This window comes from Panthera leo, chromosome B1 (genome assembly GCF_018350215.1).
Source record: "Panthera leo isolate Ple1 chromosome B1, P.leo_Ple1_pat1.1, whole genome shotgun sequence".
NCBI classification, from domain to species: domain Eukaryota; kingdom Metazoa; phylum Chordata; class Mammalia; order Carnivora; family Felidae; genus Panthera; species Panthera leo.
Genome location: NC_056682.1, coordinates 60,772,074 through 60,782,309, shown reverse-complemented (window position 1 = coordinate 60,782,309; position 10,236 = coordinate 60,772,074). Strand labels below are relative to the sequence as shown.

Sequence of the window (10,236 nt, the reverse complement as noted above, 5' to 3'; positions counted from 1 at the left end):
GCATATAATGCATTGTTTCAAGTAATGCTATCATACCTCAAGCCGTTTTGAAAATTCCATATTTGATATTGCATCACAGACACTTTCCCACTTCATTCTCTGTGTCAATACATGAGACTTAAATCTGAATAACATTTTCACATACACATGCATATACACAAGCACACACACTTGCCTGCAGATTCGCTGGATTTGGCAAGTCAGATGAAAGTGGTTCTAGACAACATGAACTAGACATACTTTTCCTTATTTCTCTAGTTAGTAGAGTTAAAAATCCTAGAAACTATATATATATAGAATAAATATAAGAAGATTCTAAAATGTGGAGAGAAGGAGGCAGGCTGTTAGAAACTGTGATAACCAAGGAATGACACAGCAGTGATTTTCCTGAGTTTCCTTTTTTGCCTTATGTATCCCAGACTTGATGATGAAGTCAGTAACATGGAAATGCCAATGGTCATAAGCCAAAATACCCATGAAAAACCTACTTTTTCTATCTCAATGACCAGGAAAGTGATGGCCAAGCAAGTTATAAAAAATTCAGGCAGCGACCATCTTACTTCAGACAAATACCAAAGAAAAATACTGTAGTGCTACTCCTACCCCCATCAGCAAAGACTGAGTGAGGAGACTAGACGTCCATCCTCACCAAGCTATTATAAGAAACTCCTAACCACCTACTCTCTGGTAGAGTGGTGTCAGAAAAGGCTAAATGCAATGGGAATTCAGGATGTTTACCCCTACTTGGAAGTAATATGCTCCTCTCTTCTGGTGCCAGTGGAGAATATGTGGAGAACCTAGTCTTTACCACCATTGAATAGCAACAAAGCATCCCTTCTCCCCATTGGGGTGTCAGAGGAGGCTCTGAGGAGATTCAGGACTCTTACCTGCTCCCTATCATCTCAGTGGAGGCCGCATGGAGAACAGCAATGATGCATTCCTCTTCCTCTCAGTCAAGATGATGTCAGTGGATATCTAGTTCAAAGCCTGAAATTCCAGCAGTAATGAGGCATCCTCTCTCCCGCTGTGGTATCAAAGAAGATTGAAAGAAGAATCTGGACTCTCACCTCCACCTGTCAATAAAAAACAGTGCTTCTTTTCCCTCTCTGGAACACTATCCTAGGAGAATTGCTAAAACAGATTTTAATAAGACGCAATTTTTCAACCATAATGCCCAAAATATCCAGAAAACGAGAGAATCACTCATCAAACTATAAACCAGGAAAGTCTCTATTTGAATGAGAAAGAATGATCAATAGATCCCAATTTTGAAATAACTCAGATGTCAGAATTATCAGAAAAGGATTTTAAACCAGCTATCATATCAAATGCTTCATGTGCAATTATAATCATTTTGAAAAAAATATAAAACACAAAGTCTCAGGAAAGAAAGTGAAGATAGAAGAAGCAATTTTAGAACTAAAACATACTGTAATCAAATAAAAATCTCAACGGATAGGTTCAATAGCAAAATGAAGAAGGCAGGGGAAAAATCTGTAAACTTTAAGAAGAACAATAGAAATTAACCAACTGGGCGCTTGTTTTGGCAGTACATATACTAAAATTTGAATGATACAGACAAGATTAGCATGACCCCTGCACAAGGATGGCACACCAATTCATGAAGCATTCATATTTTTATGTAGAGACAAGCATGGTTGGACCGAAGAACAAAAAGACCACAGTGGTGTGAGCTGACAGGGTGAAACGGCTTTGGAGGAACCACCTAAGGAATGTTTCCAAAGAGTAAAAAGGATGAAGATGTAGGAGATGAAGAGTATGAAGAAGGAACCAACACAGATAAACCCACTGTTAACAGTGACCATGAACTGCAATCTGTAGGTATCTGTACAGGCCAGTCTGAGGAGCCAAGGAAGGTCACAGTAAAAGCTGTCCAATACATTTGGCCACAGAAGGGTAAAATAACAATAAATGCTAGTTGGAACAGTGAGTGACTGACACCAAGAGCCCAGGCAGCAGCCAGAAACAAAATGCACACTCGTGGGCTCATGATGGTCAAGTAGTGGAGAGGCTTACAAATGGCAACATATCTGTCAAAGGCCATAGTGACGAGAAGCACCATCTCCACACCACCAATGACGTGGATGAAGATTTGGACATTGCAGCCTCCAAAGGAGATGGCTTTGCGCTTTCTGAAAAGGTCATAAATCATCTTGGGTGAAGAATCTTGGCAGAGCAGTCTCCTAAGTCAATGAAAAAGAGACGAGCCAGTAAGAAGTACTTAGGTGAATGTAAGTGAGGATCAATGGTCACATAAAACACAATGAGGATGTTTCCGGTCATGCTTGCCATATAGAGCACAGAGGAGAACACCAGGAGGAGAAGCTGGATCTCCCATGAATGAGTGAGTCCAAGAAATATAAACTCAGATGCAATCAAGTGATTCCCTTCATCCATTGATCCAGCCAACTGGGCTGCCACTGAAATGATAAGAACTAAGAAAATGAGGAGAAGATGTGATTATAGAGATGATAATATGTCATAGAATTACCAATATTTCAATATTCTTATTATGAATGAAAGATATATAGTTATCTACATCTTCACACATATAAAAAAAGAAACAAAAATCAATACACTATGATCACATGTGTGAGTTAAGACATAATTTAAACCTATCCCCAATACTCTGCAATGTTCTGTTCGTGAATTAACATATTAGCCATGAACATGGACACATGAGTATCTATGACATTCATCACCTCTGAGGGTTACCTGAGTGGCTCAGTCGGTTGAGCATTTGACTTTGGCCCCAGTCATGATCTCAGTTCGTGAGTTTGAGCCCCACAAGGGGCTCTGTGCTGACAGCTCAGAGCCTGGAGCCTGCTCCTAGTTCTATGTCTCCCTCTCTGCCCCTCCTCCACTCACACGCTGTTCCCTCTCTCTCTCTCTCTCTCTCTCTGTTTCTCAGGAATAAATTTTAAAAATTAAAAAAAAATTAAAAAAAGAAATGAACCAACCCAAATAACAAAGAAAATAGATTTTAAAAAAAGAATAAACAGGCCTTAGTGGCCCAGGAGACTATCTCAAAAGATCTAATATTTGTATCATGGGTGTCACAGAAGGAGAAGAAAAGAATAAGGCTAAAAATTTCCTAAATTTACCAACAGACATAAACCTATGTTTGAGAGCTTATTAACTTGATTTGAGAGCTTATTAAACTCACACAGGATAATTCCAATGAAATCCACCTCAAGATTTATCACAATTAAACTGAAAACAAATGACACACACAAAATTCTTGAAAGCAGTGAGGAAGAAATGGTACCTTTCTGAGAGGGGAAAATAAAATTCAAATGGCAGCAGATATTTCACCAGAAACCATGTCAACCAGAAAAAGACGGCATAACATTTCTCAAGCGCTGTTATAAAATAATTATAATTCCAGAATTCTATCTTTACTAGATAAAGATAACCTTTAAGAATGAAGAGGAAACCAAGACATTCTCAGATACATGAAAAGTAAGGAAATCTGTCATTAGTATATAACCCTAAGTAAATGACTTGGCACAGAATACACCCGGTGAAAACACAAAACAAAACACAACGAAACAAACTTGGAAAACCAGGAAAAGACAAAGACATAGGAAAAAACACACACACAAAAAAATAGGTTAAGAAAATAGACTGAACTAAAAAGAAACAAGCAAGTTGACCCAGTATGCTATGGTGGTGACTATTAACAATGCGATCTCCATAGGAACCTTGATTTGCAGCATTTTACAATTTATTTCTGAGGTATATATACCCCTACAAATGCCAATTTTAAGCTGCCAATATGGAGGATTAGCAAACACAGAGTTGGAAAGGGGTGAATGCGAATGACTCTTGAGCTAGTGCCAGCCAGCTCCCACACTGGGTAGACACTAAAGGGGATATTAAAAATAATGTTTTAGCAATTGTAGTATAAGTGGAATTGCAACAAAGTTGTTTTATAATGTAGATATTTTTGATGAGGTTTTCAAAAAATAATTTGTATTATTTCATAGTTTCTTCAAACAAAAGTCCACATGACAAACAGTGGGTCCCTTTGTTTAAGCAAATGCACTCATCATCCATGTAAACTATGTTTGGCATTATGGGTCCTTGATATGCCCCACAGATGGATCATGACATTGGTGAATAAGTGAAAAGCATGTCTCAAGTTAGATATTAGGTCTTACTTTTTCCATGAGATAATAAATTCAACCAAAGGCCCTCTTCCCCTTGGTAAAATGAGCCACAGTTGGGGAGCTATCTCTTCTATCAAAATTAGTTATAATTTTAGTCACTGTGAATAATCAGAATAAACCTTGGTATTAGTATCTTTCTCAATATGGCAGAGAAAAATTAAATTGACTGAAGTATTTCCCATTAACACCAAGATTATCATATAAACTGAGATTTAATGACTGTGTATGGATCATAAGGTATAATAATCACAGTGCTAAGTGTTATTACTGACTACAGAATTTAACTGGGACAATTCTCAGCTTGTGAGAGCAGCTGGACATTATTTCCAGTTGAGAAAATAAAGGTACCATTATAGAAATTTACAGAACTACTGGATTTAAAATCACGGTAAAAAAAATGTCAGTTTACCAAAGAGAATTGCATAACTTCTCTTTCTCTTTCTCCCTCTTTCTCCACATACATAAACACACAAACAAAAACACACGCTATCACTAAAGGATAGATGTAGGCAGTGATCCCTATATCATAGAAATTGTTTATATATATATTTTGAAACATGATAGTTTCTGAATGTATTGGTTGCATTCAGAAATGACTACCTAGGCTTTTAGAAACAAATAAAGATTTCAGAATAAATAGTCTTCTATGAGAATTTTTAGAGTAATATCCTCTGTGAAAGTTAATAATCTGGAATCGTGTCCTATTCATGTGATTTATAGTACAGCTCTTTTTCCCAAAAATATTATGATTATTTTTCACAACATGTGCCAGAAAAGTGCCTTTCAACGTTTATGGAATACTTATAAAATTATTCATTCTAATATATTGCTAACACACTTCTTGTTTCTTAAATATCTTATCAAATTTTATGTTTAAATTTATTTATGTTTTACTTCAAAAATAACACATAGCTTTTTTGCCTTTCATTGTCAGTTTTACATATTTAGTGTAACCTTGCTTTATGCAAAATGTTTTAAACATTAGATTTATAATACTTTCAATTTTAATATGACCAATTTAAAATCAGTAAACCTATTCTATTCAGGCTCAGTAAGAACAATAAGATTCCTTTATTTTTCTAATATATTACTTAATATAAGTTCATTTAAAATAAGCAGTTTAAATTCTACAATATTAAACTATTAAAATTTTGTTATTCTACTTTATGCATTATTGAAGAATAATATTTTCTTATTTAGAGAGGGACTCAGATTTTATTCCTAGAAGTGACTTCACAGTTAATTGACCTCTGTATCATCAAGGATGAGTTTAGTTTATTGTACTACTATTCTGTTCTCTGAGCATGATCCTCTCTTCCAGTGTTTTCCATTGCTCATTGCTCAGCCTCCTGTCTCCTTTCATCTAAGAAGCAAATAGCTGTAATAAGCATGTGCATAATGCCACATTCCCTATCTGCAAAATCAAGGTGTTGGAAGAAAGCAGGAGTCAGCAAAATATGACTGAGATGAGCAGTCAAAATAGGGACCAAATAGCTTACAAAACTTTCAATACTTATATTCTGGCCCTTTACAGAAAAAAAAAAAAATACCAACCCATGTTAAACCACTCAATGTTGGGTGCTTTGTTACATAGCAAAAGCTTTGTAATACATATAACAGGAAGAAAATATGAGTTGTTGCTTTCTTGTAAGTGAAGAAAAAAATTGTCTATGATTAAAATTTCAGAGAATGTAAGGGAAGTAAATGGTAATTGATAACATAAAAATAAAAGTATTTCTCATGATGGACAGATGGTAAAATAAGAAAACATATTTTCAAATGATATCACTAATAAAGAGTTTATATATACCTCTAGTATATAAAGAGATTCTAAAAGTAAGACAAGCAAGATATTAATAGGTTCTAAAAGAAAAAAAAAAGTAAGTTATAAGTAATAAGTAAAAAATTACCCTTAAACGTAAAAATAATTATCAACCTTGCATATAATGAAAGAAATAAGGATTAAAACTTTACTGAGATACCATTTCTCACCTATCAGATTATTTGTTTGTCTACATATCTTCCTGATGGTCTGGCCAACAGTCCTAGGTAAGTGTTCAGCCAATAGCTGCTGTCAACTACCAGCTTTATGATGATTACAGTCCTCAATATCTTGCTTTCTAGCTTACACCTCCAATACTGTGAGAAGAAGCAAGGCATCTCCATTGTTCATTGTCAAAATTTCTGGCCCATAGAATTAAAAAGCATAATGATGATTGTTTTATATAATTAAAATTTGAGTAACTTGTCAAGAAGTCACAGTAGTTGGATATTATGTTTCAGAAAATATATTAAAAAGCCTATCTTTAAGTAAAACCTTTTCAAAAATAGATTTACATAGGAATCTATAAGTGTTCTGAATTAGCCTCGCAATAGCGTCTTCACAGTTAATTATTTTCTACTGGAGCATAAGTTATGCAATACTGTAAGTGAGACATCTCTAGAATATGATGCTATAAAGTTAATAACTTAAAATATTTGAAAATGAAGTTTGAAGAAATTTTACGGGTTACTATGCTTTGAGATTTCTTATTTTATTTAAAGTACACTTGAATAAGGAATAGTTATAAACATGAAAACTTTCCTTTCTAAAGAAAATATTCTCACTCTCTCATAGAAGTAATTTTTAGACGAAAGCAATATTATTCCATATATTTCATATTAAGATTTCTTATGGGAATAGTCACCTTGGTAACCAAACTCTGTAAAAAAATGAATATAAACAACATGAGATATGGCTTTTACCTTTCTTCTTAAGGATAAGCCAAGACAAATACTTTAGAATTTTAAGATACTAAGGAGGTAGTTAGAACTTTTTGATTTTGAGGATATTGGCAAAAAAATAACCAATAGAAAAAAATAAGCTTTGAATGGATTAGAAGTGAATTTCCCTGAGTCCCATGTTTCTCACCATCAGAAGGTTAGCTTGGGCTGTTTTGTATGATGGGAGTCAAAGACTTTGCAAGATCATCAAGTTGACAAGTCCCAATACGCATGTGAAGAAGCCTAACCTAACTATATAGAGATAGATGCCATGTGTAGGAGCAACAAGGTGCCAGATACTTTGGTAAAGCTTTCTTGGTCCTTCCAGACCAGTGCGACTACAAGGTGAATGTTGTCAAGTGATTTATTTATTCCAGTCAACCTGATAGGGAAGAGAAAAGCACCTAGATAAATTCCATCCTAATTCTGGACTAACAAAACCATGAGTGCATAAGTTTGAATAATTTATTACATCCACCTGGGTAACCAAAACAAAAGCTGAATAACATTTCCACCTGTTTCCTGATTATAGAAAATTGTGGGCCCCAAATTTTTTTTCTTTTTAAAGAATTTCGATCGATTGTAGACCAAGTATGTTGTATAATCATTAGTACAATTCCTTTAAAAACTATCACTTCTCTGTGAATCTGATTCAAGTGGATTTCATGTGCTCAAAGCCACCTCTGTATTCTTTAGAAGACAAACTTTGTTTACAAAATTATATCAATCTTCAGGGGAACAACATGGGAAATACTAAGTCCTGTTGTCAGATTTAAAGGGCTATTAGACACTAACTCAAATTCAGTAGAGCTCTTTAAAAAAGTCTTACTATATCCATGGATTTGATCTTACCCTTAGACCTTGTTTAATATTTTATTTGGGGAGATTTTTACTGACTAGAGTCTGAAGATAAGAAGCAGATTCACTTATCATATTTGGTACTGCTCTAGTACCTCTAAATTCTGCTTGCAAACTAAATATTTCATTCTTCAGTTCTATTTTTCTTTCTGTATCTTATCATAGACATTAAAACAAATGAATTGACACTTTCAGATATTTTTCCTATAAATCATCTTTCCAGGATGACAGATTTTATTAGACAATTTTCTGTCTTCCCAGTTTACTGTTGATAACAGTTTTTCCAATTGTTTTGCAACTACAAACGCAGGTCACCATTATTCCTACTTGCTACAACAATTCATTGCCTTTTCAGTGTCTTTGAACGGTTAGCTTACCTTTTTTCTTAAACTTTATTAACAGTTTCTTTGCCACTTTCTCTGCCTCATTCAACTTTCTCATCACAAAATCAATGCCACCCATTTTATGTTAAAGTCACCACTGAGTCCTCTTGAAATACTACATGTATGGACAAGTCAGAGTTTGGAGGCTAATAATGAAATAAGTCGATCATATTTAGTCAAAAAGTGAGACCACCTATCTTTCTGGATATTGCCTTACATTTTCTTTTGGTCAATTCTAACCAATTCATGGTGAAGAGATTCTGAAAAAAAAATAGTCAAAACCTCAATAAAATTGAAACCACTGCTTAATACATACTTGGATGTTTCCATTTTTAATATATAGATCTATTATTCACTTGGAATACATTCTCAGATATTGGACAAATTTTATATATTTCAATGTATTATCTATTTGAAAGTAATTTTTGCTTCCAATTTCAGATGTAATTTACACTATATAGTATATTACCATCATTTTGGTGTTTTTTTAATTTTTTTTCAGTCAATACCACACTGTTTTAATTATAGGGTGTTATAGTATGTTTTAATATCTGATTGGTCTAGTTCCTATTTCCAAACACACACAGGTGCTCTTTTTTTTTTAATTTAAAATTTAGTTAGTTAACATACGATGCAATATTGGCTTCAGGAGTAGAAAGTCAGTAACTCATTATTTACATACAACACCTAGTGCTCATTACAAAGCGCCCTCCTTAATACCCATCACCCATCTAACCCATCTCCCACAAACCTCCCTCCTTCAACCCTCAGTTTTTTTCTCTACTAGTAAGAGTCTTTTATGGTTTCTTTCCTTCTCTTTTTTTTTCTGCCTTTCCATATGTTCATCTATTTTGTTTCTTAAATTCTACACATGAGTGAAATCATACGGTATTTGTCTTTCTCTGATCGACTTAATTTCACTTAGCATAATCCATTCTAATCCTCTTTGAATCCAGATTTTGAATCCAGGTTACTTGTCTTTCTTATTGATGACCTATTAGCTCTCTTGTGACAGAGCTCTTTACTACCAGATACACTACTTCAATTTGACCATGAAAAGCTAAGCTTGAGATAAAGTGACAAAAGAGAATTTGGTCTCTGTCTCAATCTCTGACAAGGTGTTCATGAGCAAAATGGAAGAAAAAGAAGTAGAAATAAGATTTAATGTATGATTCAGCTTAATCTCTCTTGTCAATAATGGAGGAAGCCGTAATCAGATGTAAAGAATTTATCTGACTCTGACATTCCCAGTCAAATAATAACTATTAACTTAGTCTAAAATCTTGAGTGGCCATTTAGCTCCATTGAACATAGAAGATAAGTTTGACATATAAATGGCTAGCATGTAATTAAAAGTAGATACTGCTTGTGTGACATCATTTAGTGAACATAAATTGGACTACTTCAATTTATGGTGACTTTGAAAGCATATTGATATAATAAATACCACATTGAACTATATACAGTTCACATATTAGGTATAAAAACTGTATGTAATATATTACCACCTAGAAATATATTTTCCTGGACTCTGAATATTTCTTTCTTCTGAGCCCACTTAATCAATGCCTTAGTGTAGGAATACTCCAGTATGTCTCCTCTTAGATGTCTCTATTGGAATTTCATTCCTTGCTAAATGTGTGGATATCTAATATTGATAATTAAAAAAAAAACAAAAACAAAAACAAATAAACAAACAAAAAACAAATAAGAAAGAATATGGAAAACAAACCCATTTAACACCAAGACAAATTCCAAGGTTTTCCCAAATCTCCTATAGTTTGTATTCTTGCTTCCTTTTCTAGTACACATGGACCTTATATTACCTAATAATTAAGCTATATATGTGTGTGAATAGCAAATTAGTTTCCTTTGTTCTTATTTTACTTCCTAATATTGTAGAATTTTCCCAGGATGAATTGGTACCATTTTAATTTAAGAATTGTTTTCAGAACTTCTCCTATCATGGCATAAGTGCCATGTCCTAAGATCAGGTTTTGTGAAACCACCATGAAAATTATAATTAAACCTAATATTAG

At 33.9% G+C, this 10,236-nt stretch overlaps 1 non-coding gene and 1 pseudogene across 1 annotated transcript; one reads left to right on the top strand and one right to left on the bottom strand.

The window, feature by feature from the left end:
* Positions 1 to 1,534: 1,534 nt before the first annotated feature.
* Positions 1,535 to 1,641, top strand: LOC122218761. The gene has a single exon (XR_006202092.1). It is a non-coding gene; the product is annotated as a U6 spliceosomal RNA (small nuclear RNA).
* Positions 1,639 to 2,418, bottom strand: LOC122218387 (annotated as a pseudogene).
* Positions 2,419 to 10,236: the final 7,818 nt, after the last annotated feature.